This window comes from Mustela putorius, unplaced genomic scaffold (genome assembly GCF_011764305.1).
Source record: "Mustela putorius furo isolate JIRA1106 unplaced genomic scaffold, ASM1176430v1.1 tig00000382_pilon_pilon_pilon, whole genome shotgun sequence".
Classification (NCBI taxonomy): domain Eukaryota; kingdom Metazoa; phylum Chordata; class Mammalia; order Carnivora; family Mustelidae; genus Mustela; species Mustela putorius.
Genome location: NW_025421367.1, coordinates 3996859 through 4021839, shown reverse-complemented (window position 1 = coordinate 4021839; position 24981 = coordinate 3996859). Strand labels below are relative to the sequence as shown.

Genomic DNA, 24981 nt, shown 5'->3' with positions numbered 1-24981 from the left:
CATCTTCACGTCTGAAGTGAGTCTCTGGTAGCAAATAGATCAGTCTTGACTCATTATTCAGTCACCCAATGTCTTTATGGAGCATTTAGTTCATTTGCATTTAAAATAACTATGGAGGGGCGCCTGGGTGGCTCAGTGGATTAAGCCGCTGCCTTCGGCTCAGGTCATGATCTCAGGGTCCTGGGATCGAGCCCCGCATCGGGCTCTTTGCTCAGCGGGAGCCTGCTTCTCTCTCTCTCTCTCTGCCTGACTCTCCGCCTACTTGTGATCTCTCTCTCTGTCAAATAAATAAATAAATAAAATCTTTAAAAAAAAAATAAATAAAATAAAATAACTATGGATAGGGGTGCATGGGTGGCTTAGCAGGTTGAGCAGCCAACTCTTGGTTTCAGTTCAGGTCATGATCTCGGGGTCATAAGATCAAGCCCTATGCTAGGCTCTGTGCTCAGCATGGAGTCTGCCTGTCCCTCTCCCTCCCTCTGCTCCTTCCCCAATCTGCACGTGAGCACTCTCATAAATAAATAAAATCTTAAGAAAAAAAAATGACTACTGATAGATACGTACTTATTGTTGTACTTATTATGTACTCTTTGTTGTTTTCTGGTTGTTTTTATAATTCTTCACTTGCTTTCTTCCCTTGTGACCTGATGACATTCTTCAATTGTATGACTGGATTCCTTTATCTTTAGTGTATCCATTATAGGATTCTGATTCGTGGTTACCTTGAAGTTCCTATTTAACATACTGTGCATATAGTGGTCTATTTTAAGTTGACAGTCACTCTAAATCCATAAAAAACATAAAAAACTATACTTTTATTCTCCCCCTTCCATGTTTTATACTTATAAGTGACTGAACTACTATATTTACTATATGTTTGACTTTACTAGTAGAATTTTTTTCTTTTCATGATTTTATTTCTAGTTTTGGCTCTTTTTCCACTTAAAAATTCCCTTTTAAATTTCCTGTAAGGCCAATTTAGTGGTAATGAGTTCCAAATTTTGTTTGGAAAACTCTTTAATTCTCTTTCAGTCCTGAATGATCTTGCTGGGTAGCATATTCTTGGTTATAGGTTTTTTCTTTTGGCACTTTGAATATACCATGCTACTCTCTTATGGCCTGAAAAGTTTCTGCTAAAAAAATCAACTGATGGCCTTAGGTTTCCCTAGTTGCTTTTCTCTTGCTTTTAAGACTCTCTTTATTTTTAACTTTTGATGTTTTAATTAGTATATGTCTTGGTATGGACCTCTTTGGGTTCATCAAGTTTAGGGTTCTTTGTACTTCCTGGACCTGGATGTCTGTTTCCTTCCTCAGGTTGGAGAAGTTTTCAGCAATCATTCCTACAAATAAGTTCTCTGCCACTTTCTCTCTCTCTGCTTTCTGGAGCCCCTATAAAGCAAATGTCAGCATGCATTATATTGTCCAGAGGTCCCTTAACATTCGTTCATTCATTCATTCAATCATTTATTTGCTGTTCAACTTGGATGATTTCCACTCCCCTACCTTCCACATCACTGACCCATTCTTCTGCATCTTCTAATCTGCTATCGATTTCCTCTAGCATCTTCTTTATTTCAGTTATTATACCCTTCAGCTTTGATTGGTTCTTTCTTTTTTTTTTTTTTTAAAGATTTTATTTATTTATTTGAGAGAGAGAGAGAGTATGAGAAGGGGGAGGGTCAGAGGGAGAAGCAGACTCCCTGCCAAGCAGGGAGCCCGATGCAGGACTCAATCCTGGGACTCCAGGATCATGACCTGAGCTGAAGGCAGTCGCTTAACCAACTGAGCCACCCAGGCGCCCCTGATTGGTTCTTTCTTACATTCTCTGTTGAAATCCTCGCTCAGTTCATTTACTCTTCTCTCAAATCTGTCAAGCATGTTTATGACCATTAGTTTGAATTCTGTATCAAGTAGATTGCTCACCTGTTTCACTTAGTTCTTTTTCTGAGGTTTCTCTCTCTCTCTCTCTTTTTTTTTTTTGAACATATTCCTCTCACCCCTCATAATGTCTGTCTGTGTCAAGTGCATCAGATATGTCTTCTTGTCTTGAAAGTAGTGGACTTGTGTGGAGGGCTTCTTATGTGGCCTAGTAGAACAATGCCACCCCTGATCCTGGAGTGCCACCAGAACCAGGCACTCCAGGGGTGTCACCTGTGTGGGCTGCATGTGCCCTCCTATTGTTACTGGGCCATGACTGCTGCACGTACACTGGTGGGTGGGCTGGCCCCCACCCGGATGAGTACATTGACCAGCCTCAACTACCACGGACACACTGATGAGCAGGGCTGGCCCCTAGTACAGCTGGCTGAATGGCCTGGCTGCAGCTACTATACGCAAGCTGGTGAGTGGGGTTAGCCCCTGGTACAGATGACTAGAGGCTTAGCTGCAACTGTTGTGGGAGTGCTGGTGGGCAGGAATCACTTGGGAAGAGCTACCTGCTGGGTATGAGGGGGCAGTAATTGCTTTGGGGGAAGGGAGAAGGGGGGAATAATATCTGCCAGCACTTTCACTCTCAGAGAAAGTTCTTACACATCTTAAACATCTCAACCTCTCCAGCATATTCACTAAAATTAGTCAATAAATCTTCTTCATATATATGCTAGGCATTTTTCAAACTGCTTTTCAAACTGTGCTGGGTCTGAGAGAGAGTAATATAGGTGCTGGGCCTTTAAAAGGAGAGTCTCTGTTCCCTATAGCCCTCCAGCTCATCTACAGATAAGCCCTGCTGATTTTCTTTTTTTTTTTTTTTAATTTTATTTTTTCAGTGTTCCAAGAGTCACTGTTTATGCAACACACCAAGTGCTCCATGCAATATGTGCCCTCCTTAATACCCACCACCAGGCTGATTTTCAAAGCCAGATATTATGGAGGCTCAGTTTCTCAGTACAAATCTCCAGGGTGTGGGGTACCCAGTGTGGGGCTTGATCTCTTCATTCCTCAAGGAGGACCTCCTTGTGATAACCCTTCCACTGTGCAGAGGTTTGGCTCCCAGCCACATCCCTGCCCTTCCTACCCTTCTCAATGTGATCTTTTCTTTATGTCTTAAGCTGTGGAAGAGCTGTTCTGTTAGTCCTCAGGTCATTTTCAAAGGGAACTGCACTTTATGTAGTTGCACCCTGATGTGTCCATGGGAGGGGTGTTCAGAATTCTCCTACTCTGTCATCTTCCCAACCTCCTGTTCTAGAAAGTCTAGATTCATTCTTCTTTAAAATAACTGTAGTCTGTACTTACTAGGATTCAGTTAGGTGAAGATTTTAAGATGATACAAAATATTACATTCTATACAGTATCTTATAGGCTATACTCATTATTTCATTTCTATTTACAAAAGCAAAGAATAGAGATTTTAAATTTTGAATCAAGCAGTCCAAAAGAAAATACACTGTGGCAATAACCAAAGGAGAAGCTGCTGTTTGACAAACTGGATTACAGTTACAATAGTTCCTACTTAGTCAAGGTATATATGACTTCTAACAATTTAGTGCTGTGATTTAAAACCTGTTTTTCTTAGCATTACCATATATTAGATACAACTGTTAACAAAGTCTGTTTGTTAAATACTAGTGTCATTTCCAGAGACTATAAACATTTTCACTGCATTGAATACTTTGTAAGCTATTTCTATTTTGGAATCTGCTTTATTAATAAGGCCAGCTATTAACATTTCACTACCATAATCATTTGTTTGAACTGGATTACATAATTTATAGTATTAATCATTGGGAAGTCTAGTATTAAGTAGTAAAAAAAACATTATTTTATTTTTAAAGATTTATTACTTTTAGCAAAGTGGAGGGGCAGAGGAAGAAAGAATCTTTAGCAGGCTCCACACAAATCATGGAGCCCCGTGTAGGCCTTGGTCCCACAACCCTGAGGTCACAACCTAAGCCAAAACCAAGCAAAAACCAAGAATTGGGACACTTAAACAACTGTACCACCTAGGCACCCCTAAGAAGTAAAAAAAATTTTAAGAAGACTTGAATTTCACCTAAGTATGTGAACAACATGTATGAACTCTCTCTTAGGTAGGGACTCTATTACTTATTAGTTTTGTTTAAGAATGTCACAGAAGTCACAGGAGTGTACCTAAAGATAAAAAATGGTAATTATTTGAATCAAAATTATATACCTACCAAAAAATAAATTGACCAGTAAATTGTTTCTATGTGTGAAAAGATAATTCCCATTCAATATCTGAAATGAAACAAAAAACACAAAGCTAGAAAATAATTACTTACTTAGAGAAAGCTAGGCTTGTCAGGCACAATCCCTCTTAGTACAGTAGACTACTAATTTTATATTGGGTTTAGGAGGAAAATGGATTTTCAGCAGCTTCAAAACATGGTTACCGGAAGGGCTACCATTTACTGGGTGGCTTGCAAAATCTTGTTCATTAAAGCAGGTTGTTGTTGATTGACTACACGGACTTAAAACCAATTCTATAGAACTGTCATTTACTCAGGAAGTCACTCAAATCAGTTTTAAAACTGCTGTTAGCATGGCTACACAAGAACAAGTCTTCTCTTAGGAGTGTGGAAACTTTCATTTTCAGAAGGTAGGTACATAAATCAACACACACAAACATATACATACTGTATATGTAAATCATATGGTTTTATAATCACATTTCAAGAAATTGCAATAAAAAATAGAAATATTGTCACTGTTAAGGGGAAATACTACTTGTCTTACAATACATTCATTTAATCAGTCAGTCATCACATTTTATATACCCCAGGTTATGTTAATTCAAAGAGGAATATGAAAAGCAACAAACAAGTGCTTTTTTTTTTTTTCAAAGATTTTATTTATTCATTTGACAGACAGAGATCACAAGTAGGCAGAGAGGCAGGCAGAGAACAAGGAAGGCAAGCAGGATCCCTGCTAAGCAGAGAGCCCAATGCAGGGCTTGATCCCAGGACACTGAGATTGTGACCTGAACCAAAGGCAGAGGCTTTAACCCACTGAGCCACCCAGGCACCCGAACAAGTGCTTTATAGCAGTGCTATTCAAAATGAGTTGGTCCACAATTTTTTTTTTTTACAGGTCTGCAATGAGGTAAGTACAAAAATGGAGTGTTTAGAAACTCTTACAGGAAATTTATATTTGACAGAATAAGTTGATGCCTTTTGAATCTGAAAAATTGAAGTCTATATTTTGAAAAATTGAAGTTTATATTTTGTGCATCCATTTCTTTTAATTTTTCTAGTAATTAGTCTTTGTTGTCTTTTATAAAAATTTCAGTCACAAACTGGTCTTTCACCACAAAGAAAAGCACTACTTCAGAACACTCAGAAAGTTAGATAGCCACAACAGATGAGGGTGTTATATTTTGCTATGAGGATACAGGCAAAAAGAATGTATATCACAAAATATCAAGTAAGTAAATACCTGCATCAAAATTGGAAGACCGGTGACAAAACTGGAAGAATGATGACAGAACACATTTAAAGGCCGCATCATCTGTCCACTAGGGGCAGTAGGAGATTATGTTGTATGAAAAAATAAAAAACAAAACAAAAAAAGAACACGAATGACTCTGAGATAAAAACTGCTTCAAAAGAATCAGATTCTAAAAGTGAAGAAATTTAGGAACACCTTAACCTCTCGATTTCTACTATTTTCCTTTAAAAGAAAATATATACACAAAAGTAATCTAATCTTTAAAAAAGGCTATCTAAGATAAGTCTCCCCTAAAAAAAGATGATTAAGACATGACATAATTCCTACCATTAATGAGCCTGCATTATCCAGTTGGGACAAAACAGATAATAATAATAATGTGGTAAAGGCAATAGCAAAGAGTAATGCTGGATATTATGGGAGAACCCAAACTAGCCTGGAAGATCAAGACTCCCCACTGAATGTGAAAGCTCCCATGTACTCAAAATTCCCATTCCACTCTACCCAACTATAACACAGTTTCATACATTCTACTTCCTCAGTTCCTCTCATATTGTTGGCCCTGCCTCTCCAGCAATATCATTTTAGTCCCAGGCCCCATCATCTCACAGCTATGAGTATAGCCTCCCAACAGCCTGTTCTCTCACCAGAGCATCCTTCTTACTGCTGCCAGTTATCATTCCCAAATTAAAATCAGATCATAGCACCTCAATGCTTTAAAATAAAAAATCCATGAATAATGTTAAAAAATTCCATGAATAATGTAAAAGTAAGGAGAAAGAAAACTGGATACAAGATCTTATGATCTCTATTTTATAAAGATGCATATGTGGTAGATTTCCAACCACAGGATGGTTCCAACAGCAACTGCAGTTTTGGAATCAATTAATGAAATGATTCCAAAAGTCTCTATTTATTATAGAAAAATCTGTGGAGGAAAACAAGAAAACCTAAGTTTAAAGTGGGTCACTGAAATTTACGGAATGGGGCATATACAGTATATTCCCCAAAGTTCTTCAAATTCTAAGAATGAAAGGGAAATGACTAAATATTTACTGTTATTATAGCTACAGTGCCTGTTTTAACTAAGTTAAATATTCTTTTAGGTCATAAACATTTTGTAATACTTTAATGTCCCTTATATAATGACCATAAGATACAATTAATGATTTTATAGAACTTAAAAAAAGGTAGTATGGGGCACCTGGCTGGCTCAGTCTGGAAGAGCATGTGACTCTTGATCTTGTAGTTATGAGTTCAAGCCCCATGTTCAGTGTAGAGGACGTCAATGAATAAATTAAAACTTTAAGAAATAAAAATAGGGGTGTGCCTGGGTGGCACAGTCAGTTAAATGTCCCACTCTTGATTTTGGCTGAAGTCGTGATCTCAGGGTTATGAGACAGAGCTCAGTGACAGGCTCCACGTTCAGCAGAGTCTGCTTGAGAGTCTCTCTCCCTCTCCCTCTGCCCCTCCCACTTGTGCACTCTCACTTTCTCTCTCTAGAATAAATCTTAAAAATAAAATAAAAAGAGGTAGTATGGTATACCAGATAAAACAGTGACTTAGGTATCAGGATAATTGGATTTTAACTAGCTACATTTTTGCGAAGTTACCTCATCTCTCCAAATCTGTTTCTTCATTTATAAAAGAACAGGATTGTAAGTCATGGATCAGTAATTCTTTTCTGTGAAGGGCCAAACAGTAAACTTTCTAGGCTTTGTGAGTCATATAGTCTCTTTCATGACCACTCAACTATGCCATAGTAGTACGAAAGCAGCCAGAGACAATATGTAAAGAAATAAGTGTGACTATGTTCCAATAAAACTTTATTTACAGAAGTGAGAACAAGCTGAGTTTGGCCTATAAAACCCTAGCTTTAGGTAATCACTGTTTACTTCTAAAATATAAGAGTATTTTTTTTTTCTGTTTAAAATTCCTGGGGCGCCTAGGTGGCTCAGTCACTAAGCGTCTGCCTTCAGCACAGGTCATGATCCCAGGGTCCTGAGATCAAGACCTGCATTGGGCTCCTCCTCAGGGGGGTCCTGCTTCTCCCTCTCCAACTCCCCCTGCTTGTATTCCCTCTCTTGCTATCTCTTTCTCGTCAAATAAATAAATAATCTTTAAAAAATAAAATTCCTAAGCTGTTATCTTATTATATATATTTAATATTTATTAAGATTTTATTTATTTATTTGAGACAGAGATAGAGAATGAGCAGGGGGAGGGGCAAAGGGAGAGGGAGAAGCAAGTGTGAGGCTTGATCCCAGGACTCTGGGATCATGACCTGAGCCGAAGGCAGAAGCTTAACCAACTGAGCCACCTAGGCCCCTCTAAAGATTAATTTATTTGAGAGAGAGAGACAGAGCACGCATGCATGCAGTGGGGAAGGGCAAAAGGCAGAGAGAGAGAATCTCAAGCAGATTCCCCACTGAGCACAACACCCCAAAAGCAGGCTCCATCCCACAACCCTGAGATCATGACCTGAGGTGAAATCAAGAATCTAACACTTATCTGACTGAGCCACCCAGGCACCCTGTTTGCCTGGATTTTTAGATAAATCTTTTAGCCATATCTAACAGGGCACATAAACCAGTGATTAACAGAAGACTTTAGGATCAGAAAGCTTTGGGATTCTCTATTAGCTATTAGCCTTGGACAAGTCACTTAAAATCACTTTGAGCCTCAGCTTTCTTATAAGGTTGTTCTGAAGTTTAAATGAACTAATATTAAGGGGGGTGCCTGGCTACCTCAGTTGAAAGAAAAATGCAACTCTTGATCTTGGGGTTGTGAGTTTGAGTCCCATGTCAGGGGTAGAGACCACTTAAATTAGCAAAACTTTTTTTTTTAGAGCTTAAATGAAGTAATAATGTATAAAGTATCTAATCCTGTATCTAGTATACAATAAACATTCAATCAAGAACATTATTAATTTTGTAATAACTTTACATTAATACATGACATTATATCACATATAACATATTACATAATATTACATTATTACAAATTCACTTTTTAAAATTATATGATCCTGAGACCTTGGTCAGGAACACAGTACTCCATTTTTTCCAGCAAACAAATAAAATGCTTTATAATTATCTACATTCAGGTGCATTTTTCACTAAAACAAAAGATGACGACTGGCTATAGTATCCCATCTTCCTCTTGTTTTGACTTTTTTTTTTAAATGACTATAGTCAGCTTTGAGTGTATACTATCTACTTACTAGCTCTATGACCTTGGTAAAGTTATATAACCTTTCATTTTTCTTCACCTGTAAGAATGTGAAAACAATAGTACCAACTGTATAGGATTGTTATAAGAATTAAATGAGTCAACAAGTTGGCACATAAACCATAAAAGTAACTGCTATTATTTGAGTTAGATACTTAACATTTGTTTCTTTCAGTACTCAGACAACCTGAACAGGTACTGTTTCTATATTACAGCTATAGATAATGAGGCTCAGAGAAGCTAAGAAACCTACCCAAGGTCACCAGTGATTAAGTGGCAATGCCCAGGACTCAACATAGGCTTGTCTGACTACAAAGCCAAAATTCTTGCCACAAGGCTAAAGATGACATTAACTATATCTCTGTATGGTATATACAAATGACTTTTAAGAACTAAAATAGGGGTATTAATAATAATCTCCCTATACAGGAAACATTTTTTAATTTTTTAAAGTTCAAGGGTAGGAAAACACACATAAAATCATAGACCTTCTGAAAATAATAGTTTTCCCATAAGTAAAATTTTTCCTGAAATGATTCTTTTTAAATTATGTCCAATTAATTTAACTCAAACTTTCATTATTAAAGTATTAAGCAATCCTCAGCATTAAAGTAACTAAAGACGCAGCATAGTGACTTATCTTGTACACATAAAGTATTACTCAATGCTGGCTGGCATTCACCTCTAATTGATCTGTGAGATTTATATAGGGCTCAGACTAATTTTATAAAAAGCAAACCTAGAGAGCCAAATACAGTTCTGTTACTTTATTCCATAAATTCCCAAGTATTGTTTTGGAACTTGAGCTTTGAAAAGCTTTGCAGTTCAAATGAAAATACTGAGCAGCGGTGCTTGGGTGGCTCAGTTGGTAAGCAACTGCCTTTGGCTCAGGTCATGATCCTGGAGTCCTGGGACTGAGTCTCACATCGGGCTCTCTGCTCAGCTGGGGGGTCTGCTTCTCCCTCTGACCTCTCCCTTTTCATGCACGCTCTCTCTCTCAAATAAAAAAATTAAATCTTTAAAAAGAAAAAGACAAAAAAAAAAAAAACAAAAACACTGACCAATATTAAAGGGGAAAATAAAAAATACCTCAAGAAAAAAGACCAAAAGACATTACTCCACTGCATAGATTTATTCTTTTTTTTAAAGATTATTTATTTATTTGAGAGAGAGAGTGAAAGAGCAAGCATCAGAGAGGAGAGGGTCAGAGGGAGAAGCAGACTCCCTGATGAGCAGGGAGCCTGATGCGGGACACTCCATCCCAGAACTCCAGGATCATGATCTGAGCCTAAGGCAGTTCCTTAACCAACTGAACCACCCATGCAGCCCTGCACTGGTTTATTCTTAAGTTTGTGCTGCATTACCTCATTCACCTTATTCTCTTCTAGCCCTATAAATGCTACTGGTAACTGATCCAGAAGAGAAGCTGGCTTCGTACTGTAAAGCTCCAAAGCTCAACCTAATACTAATAAGAAACTTAGGGTAGTTTGATGTAGCTCACTTCCAACTCTTATAAGAATGAACCCAAACTTAGAACTCTAACCTAACTCTAAAATCGCCAAATGCAAGTAAGATTAATCTTCAATGTCCTAAAATTACAATTATAATCTAATCTTCATAGGCAGATAGTCAATTTTGTTTCTGAACCAGAAATTCTGAAAGTCAAAATAACCATTAATTAAGAATTAATAAAACATTACACTCTGTGCTATATAGGAAGAAATATCATATAACAACAAATACATTACATAAATATCATTATCTAGTTTGTAAGATAAAATACTTAATTTTCCTTAGCATTTGGTGTTCTGTTGAGAAAAGAAAAAATGTTCAAATTTTAGGTTAAGGAAACCAAATTATCTTTTAGCATTTCAAAATAATATTCTAACATGTTAGATTGTATTAGGGTATCACTCCTTGTCAAGTATTCTATTGCCCATCAAGATGGGTGGGGAGGAATGGACACTATCTGCCTAAAAATAATGGTATCAATAATCAGTGGCATCATCTCCATATATAAGCAGCAGCACTACTGTTCATATGAACATAGTATAACATTAATATCAGCCTCTAGTTCTGGAAGAAAACAGGCATTCACGGTAGTTCAAAAAAAATCCCTAATATTAAAAATAATATGAAAAGAATGCCTGGATGGCTCAGTCTGCTAAATATCCAACTTTTGACCTCAGTTCAGGTCTCGCTCTCAGGATTGTAAGTTTGAGGGTTTTTTTAAGTTGAACTTCACGCTGGGTGTGGAACCTACTTTAAAGATAATAATAATAATCTGCAAAATATTTACTAAAGAAGCCTGCCTACATAACTTATGTTAGTAGTTCTTAGAACCTTTGCTGGGGTTGTCGACGAACCTCTTCTGAACAGCTGTTGAAAGCTATGGGTCTTCTCCCCACAATGTACAGTTATACAGAGTTCAGACTCTTTTAAGACTATGGACACACCCATTGGCGTGTTAAGATCTAGGTTAAGAACCAGACAGATGAAGCAGAAATTTTCTCAAAGCACCTTTGACTCTCTTTCATAATTTCACCTCTGATTCATAAGAACCAACTAAATCATTCATAACTAGACAACAAAGTCTCCTGTAAAAACAGCCCTTAAAAAAAAAAGTTTGATAGTATTTACTTAAGCAGTATTACCTGAAAATATACTGGCAGCATTTTAAAACACAACATGAAACTAGTTATATGAATAAACATTACAGTGTATTACAGTTTATAGAATGATTTCACATTATTATAATAATTCTTTTATTTCCCTTTTACAGCTAACAAAATGGAGGTTCAGAAAATAACTTGCCCTGGTCATACAGCCAACAAATGGAGACTTGGGATTCTAATTGAGTTGTCTAGTTCCAGAACTGAGATTACTTAGTACATTACTATATCCTGATGCTTCCACAAAAAACCCTCAAGAGAGAGAAAACAGATTAAAAAGAAAGAAAGAAAGAAAGCCAGCCAGCCAGCCTAACGGGTCACATTCTAGTGTAGATATATCTTGGCATCAATAAAGAAAAATTAGTGTATTTAAAATGTTTGATTTCCTTTCGCTTCATTGGTGAATATAAAACATGGTTTTCAGAAAAATAAATGGTCAAGCTAATGAGTTTTAGGACTGAAAAATAGGACATTTTGTTATTTTATGAGGCATTCCTTCTTATTCGTCTCTTCAATTCTTAATATACAAAATAAATAACTCCTGAAAATGAAAAAATAAGAAACTTAAAGTTTAAACATCCATTTTTTTAAAAAACAAAAACTACTAGAAATTAATTTTTAGGATGTTCAAAATATTTCTTGTAAGACATTTTTTAAATAATAATACTCATTTCCATTCTCTACAACTCCTAAAATTTCTTGATTTTTTAAAAAAGTGTCATTTGTCTAAATGCATAGGATATACAGTACCCTACTGTAAACTATAAACTTTAGGTGATAATGATCTGTCAATGTAGACTCATTGATTGTAACAAATGTGCCATTTTTTTGTGGGCATTTTGATGGTGGGGGAGGCTGTGCCTATGTGGAGACAGGCAGGGGTCATATGGAGGCAGAGCCTATACAGTAAATCTGTACCTTCCACTCAATTTTGCTGTGAACCTGAAACTGCCCTAAATATAAACTCTATTTTTCAAAAGGGCTGGGGCGGATGTGTCAAAATTCACCTCATTTTCTTAGCAAATGAGGAAATAATTGTTTTCTAAAAATTACCCTGTGAATTAAGTTTCCTGCCAGAATACAGAACGTGCAATTATTACAGCATATATAATCATTTAAAAAACCATTAACAGTAATCTTATCAAATGCTAAAAGAATTAGTTTTAAACGTTAATATGAAACTAAGTGCACATGTGAGTATAGTTACCTTAAGACTCCTTTTTATATTTATGTTCATGTTATTTGATATTTTAAAAGGCAATGGCAATATAGCAAGGGACTAAAAGTCTAAGCGGGTCATGGGTTGACTGACAAACTAAAGGGAGTGCCTGTAGGAAGGAGGAGGAAAAGCAGGAGCCAATGAAAAAAGTCACCGCCAAGCAGTGACTGTTCCCCCAAGTCGACCTTCTGCCGGGGTCAGGATTCGAGGGAGATGCAGAAAGGGTATCCTCATAGAGTGAGCATGAAGAACAGCAATAATGAAACAATTATCGACTTATAAGAAAGAAAAACAATGCAAATAGAAACGAAAAAGTGCAACTAGTAGATAGCATACTTGTGTCAACCCAGGTTTTTCAAGAAGCTTTCCCCAAAGTGTCTTCTAAACGTGGTAACCACCCACAGTGGCAACATTAGCATAAAGGGCCCTAAATAGTTATGCTATTACAGCAGATTAAAAGGAATACTGAGAATGGTTCAATTTCATCAAAGTCATCTGATTCAACCCTGCCCAGCGGGAGTGTATACATTACGTTTTACAACGCTTTTTATACCCAGGTGTGCAGATGCTACGATGGTGCAAATCCAGTAAAGGACAAGCCCGGGGCTAGAAAACTGCCAACTCTGTAGACTAACCGCCCTGCCTGAAAAAACCAGCAAATTAACTCAGCCCATAACTGAGTGGAAGGAAGAAGAAACAGCGGGCTCTGGGGCAGTAGAACAAAGTCCGTGGAGCGGCTGCGCCTTCGGAAAGGGGCTGCAGTTGCAGGTGTCACACCAGGAGGCACTCTTGGACCAGGTCTCCACCACCGCGGAAGGGGCACCTGGCGCGGGCTGCAAACCCCGACAGCAGCAAGCCCCACGGAGAGACAAGTCCCCGACAGGCGGCGAGCCCCTCCGGCCGGCCAGTCCCGGACCCGCGACAAGCCCCCAGGGCAGGCCCGCCCCCGGCGGGCGGCGAGTCCCCGTGCCGCAGGGCCAGGAGACAGCCCACCTGCCGCGCGCCCACAGGCCGGCCGCCCCGCTCCTGCTGATTCCTTGCACCCCACCAAACACCTGCCTGTCCTTCTCCTCTTCGAAGGACCGAGAGCAGAGAGCCAAGGGGGCCACCGATGCGGCTGACAGAGCCAGAGGCGGGGGATTTCCTCCGGGAAATGCGACCCCGTCCCCCTTCCCCACCCCACCCCGCGCCGAGCGGAGCGACGGAAAACGTGCAGCGGTTTAATGGGCCCCAAACCCTCTCAGCTGTGGAGTTGTAGTTACTGCTTGTAGGGCTGGAGTTTCCGCGAGCCGGAGGCACAAGCCCGGGCGGCGTTCGGGTTTCGGGCTGGGGTAAGGGAGGGCTCGGCGTGAACGGACAGCATCGCACAAAGGGAAGCGAGGAGCGACGGGGAATGAGCGCAGTTACCTCGGTCCCCGGCTCGTTCCTCCGCTCGGTTTCTGCCGGCCTCGCCGAGGCTGCGGCTGCCCTGCCAGGCTCCCGCACCCCAGCGCCTTCCCGCAGCACCCAGCGGCGCCGCACTAAGCCCCGCGCGAGCACCACACGGACGCGCGCTCTGCTGCGCGGCCCCGTAGAGCCCTGGCCGGCGCCCGGCGTCCTCACGGCTCAGCCTCGAGAGCCGCAGCCTCTGGGGCGGCGAGCGGAGCGCGCGCCGGAGCCTGCGCACTGCACCCTGGGAGGTGTGGTTTCTGGTTACCTCCTCCGGGGGCCCGCCCCCACGTCCTCGCCGCCCCCGTTCGCTCGTGGGCGTCGCGAGTGCTCGGGCGACTCGCGGTGCGGTGCTGCAGGGGGGAAGGTAGACCAGGGCCTGGGGGACGTCTGCAAAAACAGTGCTGGGTGGGACACCGCATCCGTATCTCTGAAGTTCTCCGTTTCTGCACTTCAGTGGCCATACAGAATTTAGTTTCATTTTATATCCATCAACTCCCCCTCCCGCGCGCTGAGTGTTCCTTGGGATTATATCTTTTTTAAAATGGGGGGGAGGGAGAAGACTTCCGTTTCTATTCCTGTCACTTTGCCCGCGTGCTCTGCAGAGGATATACACAGCAGCCCGTGTTTATAAAGACAGGCGCAAAGTTGACAAACCGAAGGAAGCAGTTAATTGACCTAAGCTGACACTGCCAAAAACCATTGCTAGTAAGAATGTTGAAATAAAACAATTTTTCAATAAAGTCAGTGGAATGTGGAGGTAGGAGATTAAGAGAGCACAAAGAAAAAAATTTTTAAATGTTCTCCTAATGTGTCTTTTGTTAGAACCATCTCAAGCTTTTACAACCCCAGCAATCTCCTTCAGAATACATCCAACCCTAGGTACATTTATGAATGTTAAACATAGGTTTGTATTGATTTTACTAGAAAAAGTGGTCTTTAAAAAATGGTAGCATCTGGGGCGCCTGGGTGGCTCCGTGGGTTAAACCTCTGCCTTCCTCTCAGGTCATGATCTCAGGGTTGCAATGGGCTCTCTGCTCAGCGGGGAGCCTGCTTCCCTCTCTCTCTGCCTGCCTCTCTGCCTACTTGTGATCTCTGTCAAATAAATAAAATCTTTAAAAAAAAAAAAATGGTAGCATCTTGGAATGCCTGGGTGACTCAGTGTTAAGCCTCTGCCTTCAGTTCAGGTCATGATCCCAGGCCTTGGGATCCAGTCCCTCCTCCTGCTCCTTGCTCAGCAGGGAGCCTGCTTTTCCCCTCTGTCTGCCACTCTCCTTTCTTATGCTTTCACATGCTCTCTCTCTGACAAGTAAATAAGATCTTTTAAAAATAATAAAATAAAATAATAAGATCTTATGTAAAACCCCCCAAATGACTACTTAATTAGAAATTTCATTTCTTAAAAAAAAAATCACCTTTTTTACATAACAAATTGAAATAATCCTTAATATTTGGAAATACTGGGACGCCTGGGTGGCTCAGTGGGTTAAGCCACTGTCTTCGGCTCAGGTCATGATCCCAGGGTCCTGGGATGGAGCCCCAAATCAGGCTCTCTGCTCAGCAGGGAGCCTGCTTCCTCCTCTCTCTCTGCCTGCCTCTCTGCCTGCTTGTCATCTCTCTCTGTCAAATAAATAAATAAAATCTTTAAAAATATATATATTTGGAAATACTTCTCTTCAGAGCATTGTATTTTGCAAATTTAATGTCAATGCCCTTAGAAAAGTAGAGCAAGACTAGTTTTAAAGTACACACACACACACACACTCATAAAATTTGTCTGGAAGCATGACGCAATACAATATATATTTAATAAAACAATGTTCTAATAGAATTTTTTTAAAAGATTTTATTTATTTATTTGTAAGAGAGATAGAGAAAGCGAGTACAGGCAGACAGAGTGGAAGGCAGAGTCAGAGGGAGAAGCAGGCTCCCTGCGGAGCAAGGAGCCAGATGTGGGACTCGATCCCAGGACGCTGGGATCATGACCTGAGCCGAAGGCAGCTGCTCAACCAACTGAGCCACCCAGGCGTCCCCTAATAGAATTTTTTATTAACATATAATGTATTATTAGCCACAGGGGTATAGGTCTGTGAATCACGAGGTTTACACACTTCACTGCACTCACCATAGTATATACCCTCCCCAATGCCCATAACCCCACCACCCTCTCCCTCCCCCTCCCCCACAGCCCTCAGTTTGTTTTGTGAGATTGAGAGTCTCTTATGGTTTGTTTCCCTCCCAATCCCATCTTGTTTCATTTATTCTTTTCCTACCCCCAAACCCCCCATGTTGCATCTCCCCTTCCTCATATCTGGGAGATCATATGATAGTTGTCTCTCTCCAATTGACTTATTTCGCTAAGCATAATTCCATCTACATCGTCACAAACAGCAAGGTTTCATCTAATAGAATTTCTTATATAATATGAACTTTTCTTTTTAATCAGGTGTACTGTGTCTCCTAAAAAATGCTGTGTAGGGGTGCCTGGGTGGCTCAGTTGGTAGAGCATGTGAGTCTTGATCCCAGGGTCATGAGTTCAAGTGGCATGTAGGGCCTAGAGTTTACTTTAAAAAAATTAAAATGAAATAAAAAATGCTTATAGGGCAGAGTGGCTTTTTATCTTATTACTGACATATACAAAGCAATTGGTTACTTGTAACCAACTACATCAAAGAAATATAAACAAAATTTCAATACTCTTACCATTTACTTATTCAAGAATATTTACTGAACATTGAACTATGAGCTAGACACTGCGAAATGGGAAATAACACAGTGAACAAAACTAACAGTCCCAGCACTCTAGTGAGGGGGCAGAAAACTAACAAATGAAAAGGTATGCATATAGTGATAAGGGAAGTGGGGAGCATACAAGGTACACCAATCTAGAAGATTTTGTTGGGAAAGAAGAATTGCGCCCCAAAAATTAAATAAATAAATAAATCTGAAAATTAAATGAAATTTTCAAAACAAATGTCAATAAACTTGGGGTAAGGGAAAAGAGTCCTTCTCCAGAAAGTAATATATCCCCCCAAATGCTCTCAATTATTTAAAAAAAAATGTATCTCACAAAACAAGATATGCCTTTTATGGGGCTCAGGACATGCTACCCCCATATATAGCATGTTGGCGTATTGAACAAAGCTGAAGGAATTTGAAAAAAATGGCAGAAGGAGGAAGGTCTCTCTGCAGCTCACCCTCTCACCTTTCTTACCTGAAACATTCACAAGACCGCCATATAGAGACACCTTCTCCCTCTGCCTATTTCTATTTCTATCATAGAAATTCCCATTTCTTCCCCTGCTTGTGTGCTCTATCTCTGACAAATAAAATCTAAACAAAACAAAACAAAACAAAAAAGAAACTGCCATGTAAATAGAGCCCTTCCTGCACCAGGAGAAAGAAGACATTTTTCTTTCTTTCTTTCTTTCTTTTTGTTTTTAAAGATTTTATTTATTTATTTGACAGACAGAGATCACAACTAGGCAGAGAAGCGGGGTGGGGAGGGGGGGAAGCAGGCACCCCACTGAGCAGACAGCCAGATGGGATCACGACCTGAGCCTGAGCCAAAGGCAGAGGTTTTAACCCACTGAGCCACCCAGATGCCCCAAAGGAAGACATTTTCATCACCAGGAATGGAATTTAAGGCCAAGAAGCCTATATAAACAAACCTTGTTAAACTTACCCTTATCTTCCTAGTTACTTCACTATTTAGTACCTCCAGCCCAAATCCCTTTGTCTTGTCAATTTGTCAGAAATGTATTACTTCTTTGTCTAAAAGGTACAAAGCTTCCTGCTCGGGTCACTTCTTCAGGTCAGTTTCATCTTCACACCCAGCCAGGGATCCTAGGAGGGGCAAGGAAAATTTTTTCCTCCCTTAACCTCAACTGAAAAAAAGGACACATATTTCCTACATCTGACAACAAATATTTTCTTAGCTTTTACTGATTCCTCTCTAGCTCCTTTTGAGAATAAACACCACTTGCCTTAATAAGTGAAGATTTCCCTCCCCTAAATCCCACAAAGTCTCATAAATTAAAACTGGAAAAGGTCTGATATCTGTTGACTCATTGTCTGATGTACTTTGGTCTGAATTAATCATAGTGTTTTAACTTTAATGGACATTTGCATTTTAAGCTAAAATATAGAAGGCATCTTTATCTCTAATCCTGAAATAAAAGGCTTTATAATCTCCAATAGGATTTCAGGGGGGCCTACAGAGGGATTTGGGAAGATTAATGAAGAGGACAATTTTTATCTTCATTTGCAATGGAGGCACAGCTTTGCAATCAAAGGGCATGTTCCTAGAGACAGCCAGAACATGAGAACATCCTTAAAGACCCTGAGCACTACTAGCAAGACCACTTCTCCTGGTCCAAGACAGAGAGAGTCCCTGGCTTGTACTTCCCTGCAACTCCCCGACCCATATCTTATCACCCTCTTCCATGACCCAAATTTACTGCAGTGCTTCAGCTTCCCTTTCCCCATCACTTCCTGCCTTTTTCCTCACAACATACCAGATGCCTGCATTTTCTGGCCTTTGTCCAGTGGCCCAGCTTATAACTATTTTAGTTAATTTAAGACCATTCTAACATCCATTACTCTTGTCAATAATCTGATGTCACTATCTCTAAACCTTTGCTGACCTTTTTCCATTGTGAGCTCGGAAATACTTGCATTTCCCTAATTTTCTCTGGGCCTTTATATTTGCTGTGCTTGCTTCCCTCTTTGCCTCTCTACCACCCGATCATCATTCAACATTAACTTAGATACTATTTTCTTTTTTTTATTTTTTTTTTAAAGATTTTATGTATTTATTTGACAGAGAGAGATCACAAGTAGACAGAGAGGCAGGCAGAGAGAGAGACAGGGAAGCAGGCTCCCTGCTGAGCAGAGAGCCCGATGTGGGACTCGATCCCAGGACCCTGAGATCATGACCTGAGCTGAAGGCAGCGGCTTAACCCACTGAGCCACCCAGGTGCCCCAACTTAGATACTATTTTCATGAGAAGTCTTCCCTGCTTATGGTGCCCTCTCCTCAATTCTGGGTTAGTTCCTTACAGTTATGCTCACACTCTAACCTATTTTTGCCCCAAATGTAACACTTATCAGTGAGCATTTTAATTAGTTATCTACCTCTTTCATTTATCTGAAAGACTCTTAAATAGAAAGTAGGAGCCTAGTACTTGATATATAGTAACTGTTTAATAAGCACTCAGGCAATAAATGAATATATATAAACTTTGTGCAATAAAGGACAAATATTTTCTGTAAAGGGCTAAGTAGTAAATATTATAGCTTGTAGGCTCTAAGATCCTATCACAACTATACAATTCTGCTTCCTGAAGGACAGTAGCTAATTCCCACTGGTGGCTTCAGAATATCTCTAAAAGACAAATTTGACATAAGAAAAAAAATGAGTAGAAGGAGTGTGAGTGCAGCTCTGGGCTACAGAACATTACTTGAGGATATATTTACACAGTTGATATACAGTTCTTGTGTAGAGTGATAGTATTTTGGGTGGTTTGGGGGCAGGTCAGTGGACGGAGCTAAAACAGAAAGCATCCTTGGTAGGACCACTGCTAGTTCAATTTGTGCATTAAGTTCAAATTACTTATGTTTGCGAGTTTTTACAATTTATAATTTAACCTGGGTTTTCCCCATTTCTAACCTTTCATTTTTGCTACTCAGTCCTGCCCAGATCAAATCACTTTCCATTTCCTGTGAACTTGCCTACACACAGTTGAACTCTCAAACTGCATATGTGGGGAGCTGTGGAATTCTCTCCAAAGCAAAAAGGGAAAGGACAGAATGAGAGCAATTTGCCTCCATCCCTACCTGACTCTGTAAGTATTATGACTTTAGACATCAGAAAATACATTTAGAGAAACTCTGTCTTCCAACATCTATGTTTGAAATATTTGCAATACACTTCTGAGCAAAATTGTATCCACATATATGGTAGAAACTGACACAGTGAAACAAATATGAAAAGCACTTGTTTTGGGGCACCTGCCTGTCTCAAACAGAAGAATGTGCAACTCTTGATCTTGGGGTCATGAGTTCAAGCCCCATATTGGGTGTAGAGATTACTAAAAACATAAATAAAAAAATAAATTTAGGGGCACCCAGTGGCTTAATTGGTTAAGCATCTGCCTTTGGCTCAGGCCATGATCCTGATTAGGTCAGGATCCTGAGGTCCTGGGATTGAGCTCCGCGTTAGGTTCTTTGCTCAGTAGGGAGCTTGTTTCTCCCTCCCTGCTGCTCCCCTGCTTGTGTTCTCTCTCTCTCTCTGTGTGTCAAATAAATAAACAACATTTTTTTAAAAGATAAATTAAAAAAAAAAGAGAAGTACTTGTTTCATTAAAGATATAGATCTACATTACATTAGGTTTCTGATAACATCTTCAGTGTCATAATGGAGTCTATCTCTTAAAAGTTTATTTTTTGAAATATTAGTTTATTTAAAGTAAAACAAATGCAGCATGGCATATACTGTTAGGTGCTTAACCTGTATCTTCTTGCCTTCTTTGTGAATAAGAGAACCCCAGGTTTTTTGAGGGATGGCTATGTACCTAGCTAACAAATTATCTTTCAGCCTCTCTGACAAAGTAAGTTCTATTCATTAGAGTGTTGCATTGAATTTGAGGGATGGCTGCTTAAAGGGAGAGTTGATTCTGCTGGGAGGATCCTCTCATCCTTCTCTCTTCCTGGAAGTAATGGCTTGAGTTTTAGCAGCCATCTTGGACCAAGAGGTTATTTGGGTCATGTATAAGATGGTAAAAAAAGAACAGAGGGGCGCCTGGGTGGCTCAGTGGGTTGAGGCTTCTGCCTTCAGCTCAGGTTGCGATCCCGGGGTCCTGGGATTGAGCCCCGCATCGGGTTCTCTGCTTGGCAGGGAGCCTCCTTCCACCTCTCTCTCTCTCTGCCTGCCTCTCTGGCCACTTGTGATCTCTACTTCTCAAATAAATAAATAAAATCTTAAAAAAAAAAAAAAAAAGAAAGAAAGAAAGAAAAAAGAACAGAAGGAGCCCGAGTCCCTGATGACCATCAAACCACCAAAACAATCTCACTACAGGCCTTGAGGGATGAGAATTTCCAGTTGTAAAAGGAATAATATCTCTCTCTGATAAACAAAACGTGGCTGCTTCCAAATTTTGGAACTGGCATAGTGGCCTGCCCAGCCCTGCAGGCTTTCTTTCCTTATTAATTAGCAACTTAGAACTGCTTTTTCACTGGGTCAGCAGAGAAAGATGGTACAATAGTCAGGAGCAAGAAGAGATCAGCAGATGAAAACCACTGATTAAAAATGCTAAACCAAGGATGAGGAATCAGACAGCATATGTGAATTTACTTCACTACGCCTTGACCATGTTTCATAGAAACTCTAAGTCCACACTCTGAGATTATCTCATTGCAACCTTTTGAAGATGTTGTAACTCTTTCTCCGAAGGACTTGCTGGCTGTGGTGTAGCCATCATCTAGAACTCATGCACCCATTATCCTTACACAGATGATCCAGAAGGTAGCTCAAATTTCAGATGCTCTTTTAAAAAAAAACAAAAACAAAAACTTTTTATTAACATATAATGTATTATTAGCCCCAGGGGTAATATGAATCTATGAATCACCAGGTTTACACTTCACAGCACTCACCATAGCACATACCCTCCCCAATGACCATAACCCCAGCAACCCTCAGTTTGTTTTGTGAGATTAAGTGTCTTTTATGGTTTGTCTCCCTCCCAATCCTATCTTGTTTCATTTATTCTTCTCCTACCCCTCCAGCACCCCCATGTTGACAGATCCTCTTTGTAGTTGATTCTTTTTGGGGGTTTATAAGTCAACGCTGAACAAGAAAAATTGTTATAAGTTCATTTTTTTTTTAAGGAAGCAGAATCAGAACTGAAAGTTTCAGCCAATTTCCTCAGAGGCAATCTGGATTACTAAAATAGAATAGCCTGTTGTTCAGCCTATTTGGAAGGTTTCAGCTGCTACTTTTATCATCAGCTGAAGCTTGGATCATAGAAGAGCAGAGGATAATTGGACGTGTACCTACCTGGCCGAGGTACCCACAGAAAGAGTTCCTTTATGCTCACAACTGTTGAGCAAAAAACAGATGAGGCCAAAGAGGGCTCATTGGCAAGCAGCCATTTACACGTCAGTCAAGAATGTTTACACTTCACTCAGAATATTGTCCTCAAATCTGTAGTGTCATTTTTCTTTGGAAAACAAATTAAAAAGAAAATGTCTGTCTTACCTGCCTCTACCTCACGACAGGAACTCTTTCCTCAAACTCTGCCAAATATTTCACTCTTGTCTCAAGGGAGCCCCTTTCCATCCTTTTAATTAGACAGATGACAGAAAACCCGCAGTACATTTGAGGAGCAACTTGAAAATTTAATAAAGGTCTAGATAGGTTCTAGGAAAACCTCCTAGGAACAGTGCAATATTCCTGAGCTAGTAAGAGAGTAGTTAGTAGGGGCACCTGGGTACCTCAGTGGGTTAAAGACTCTGCCTTCGGCTCGGGTCCTGATCCCGGGGTCTTGGGATTGAACCCTGCATCGGGCTCTCTGCTTTGTGGGGAGCCTGCTTCCTCCTCTCTCTGCCTGCCTCTCTGCCTACTTGTAATCTCTGTCAAATAAATAAATAAAATCTTAAAAAAAAAAAAAAACCCACACACAAACTTATAAAAAAAAAGAGAGAGAGAGAGTAGTTACTAGAAGGTGGAGAGGAGAGAAAGCTACGTGTAGAGAGCCTCCTGATTATAATAAAGACTTCCTAAAGGAAAATAGCTAACTCGCAGTGACCCTGAGAGAAGGAAGTTGGGATAGAACTTTTCTCCAACCTTTCTCTCCTTCTCTCTGACCTCAAGTGAAAGCCCCTGCCAAAGGCAGCTGCTGAAGCTAGAGGACAAGGAAATCTGTTAATTTTGTTCATAAACATCAGCTTTTCTGGCATAAAGCAGGATAGAGATAACTGGAAGATATTCAGCACACCTGTTATTACATTGTTGTTCATGCTGGACTTATCACCTAGAGTGCTGTCACTCTCAATTGTAATATAATCCTCTGGTCTGGGCTATGTCAGTGTATGACCTACTTTTAAATATGGAAATGCCTCTCTCCTCAGCATGTTATCTGTATCACTGGCACAGACACTGAATACATCCTTTATTATCACTTTAAAGTTTCACATGTATATACATATTCCATTTTATTGTAAGCTCTGTGGACCAGAATTTATAAATTATACTTCTTTTCTGTTTCCACAGCATCTAACACAGTGTTTAGCAAAGAGCAGCTGACAAAAACTGCAATCTTCTTAATCCTCTCCCTCTTTTTATCATCACACCCTACTTACTCCTTCATGTTATATCTTCGTATTACTATGTGGACATTCAGTGGTTGGGGTTGGGGGTGGTCACTCAGTCAATATTAGAAAGGTCAAGACCTCTAGATGTTAGGATTTTTACGCAAGTGTGTCAGTAGGGGTGTTTCCTGAAGTTGGGCAGTGAACATGCAGCTAGAACCTAGGCTTCTAGGTGTGGACATCTGTGACTCTTCACGTGAGGGTTTTTTGGTCTGCCTGGTTTACCCGTAGGCAGGAGAGGTTAGCCATGCTGGAGAGTTAGCTGTTTTCCCTTTCTCTCACAAGTAGCTCTCAAACAGTGACAGGGAGTTGGTGACTAAAATCACAGCAAACTCACCTACTTGATGAGGGGCCATTCTGAGGTACCTTCTACACAGTTTCCCAGAATTCCTCTGGGGATTGAACCCAGTTGCCCATAGCGGTATTCTGCATGATAAGGCACATTTAATAGCTTCCTTCTCTTTTCTTTCTCATTCCGCCTTTCTGCTGCCCATGCTTCGTGGAGTCTTCTCCCAGATAAAAAAAAGTCTGACTTAAATTCTGATCTTCAGGTTTATTTCTAGGGTAGAATGATAAGATACACCAAAGATAGTCAACGCACTCACAGCAGGAATATACAAAGGATGTGCATTGATATAAATTCTCTACCCTGACATTTTCCTTTTCCTTTGCTTTCATGGTATCTAAACATGTTTCTGAACTACTAGAAGAAAATTACAAACACATTTTTAAAAACTAAAAGTAAATGTTAGTGTTATCTTATAAGAGCAACAACATATGCTTATTGTTGAAAATTTGAAAATAATACTACTATTCTAAAATAGTAACTGTTAATGTCTTGCTGTGTATCCTTTGAATCATTTTCTTTACATGAATTTATATTAGTTTTTTAAATTTTTTTTCTCACTTGAGAATATATACTGAATAACTTGTCAGAAAGGACTTATAGGGGTGCCTGTGTGGCTCAGTCGTTTAACCATCTACCTTCGGCTCAGGCCATGACCCTGGGGTCCTGGCAAGCTCCTGCTCAGCGGGGAGCCTGCTTCTCCTTCTCCCTTTGCCTGCCACTCCCCCTGCTTGTGTGCTCTCTCTCTCTCTGTCAAGTAAATATCTTTTTTAAAAAAGTATTTATTTTTAACAACATTGAAAAATTATTATAGACTGTTTCACTATATGGATTTACTATTACTATCCTTTTATTTTTTTTAAATTTTTATTTACTTATTTGAGAGAGAGAGAATGCAAATGAGCACACAAGCTGGTGTGGGTGGGGGGAGAGTTGGGCCAGAAGGAGAAGCAGATTCCTCACTGAGTGCAGAGCCCAAATGCATGACTCTGTCGCACAACCCTGAGAACATGACCTGCATGGAAATCAAGAGTCTGACCCTTAGCCAATGAGCCACTCAGGTGCCCCTATTACTATCCCTTTAACCAAACTTTCATTTTTGATTGTTCTGAGTTTTTTGGTTTTCAAAAAAGACGATTAGGTTGTATAACTTACAGCTAAATCATCAAAATATTTCCCTAAATGTAGGAAATCAGAGGGCATACAAAGTCAAAAGATTTGTGATATCTTAATCTAAGTGGGCCCTAGGAAGGTTTACCAGCGATGATGAGATTGTTTATTTCCCAACAACTTTATCAATCCTATTTTCTT

The 24981-nt window shown here is 39.9% G+C and overlaps 1 protein-coding gene across 7 annotated transcripts in view; it reads right to left on the bottom strand.

Moving 5' to 3' along the window:
* KLHL8 (kelch like family member 8) overlaps positions 1–14203 on the bottom strand; it is a 57772-nt gene extending 43569 nt beyond the window's left edge. For 2 of the 7 annotated variants that reach the window (XM_004756119.3, XM_004756120.3), the window contains exons 1-3: positions 13933–14203; positions 5392–5470; positions 4134–4194 (exon numbers count right to left, since the gene is read on the bottom strand). The gene's annotated coding sequence lies outside the window, so the exon portion shown is untranslated. The remainder of the gene's footprint in view (positions 1–4133; positions 4195–5391; positions 5471–13932) is intronic. The other 5 variants (XM_045079387.1, XM_045079388.1, XM_004756122.3 and 2 more) reach the window with 3 other exon arrangements.
* Between the last annotated feature and the right edge of the window lie 10778 nt (positions 14204–24981).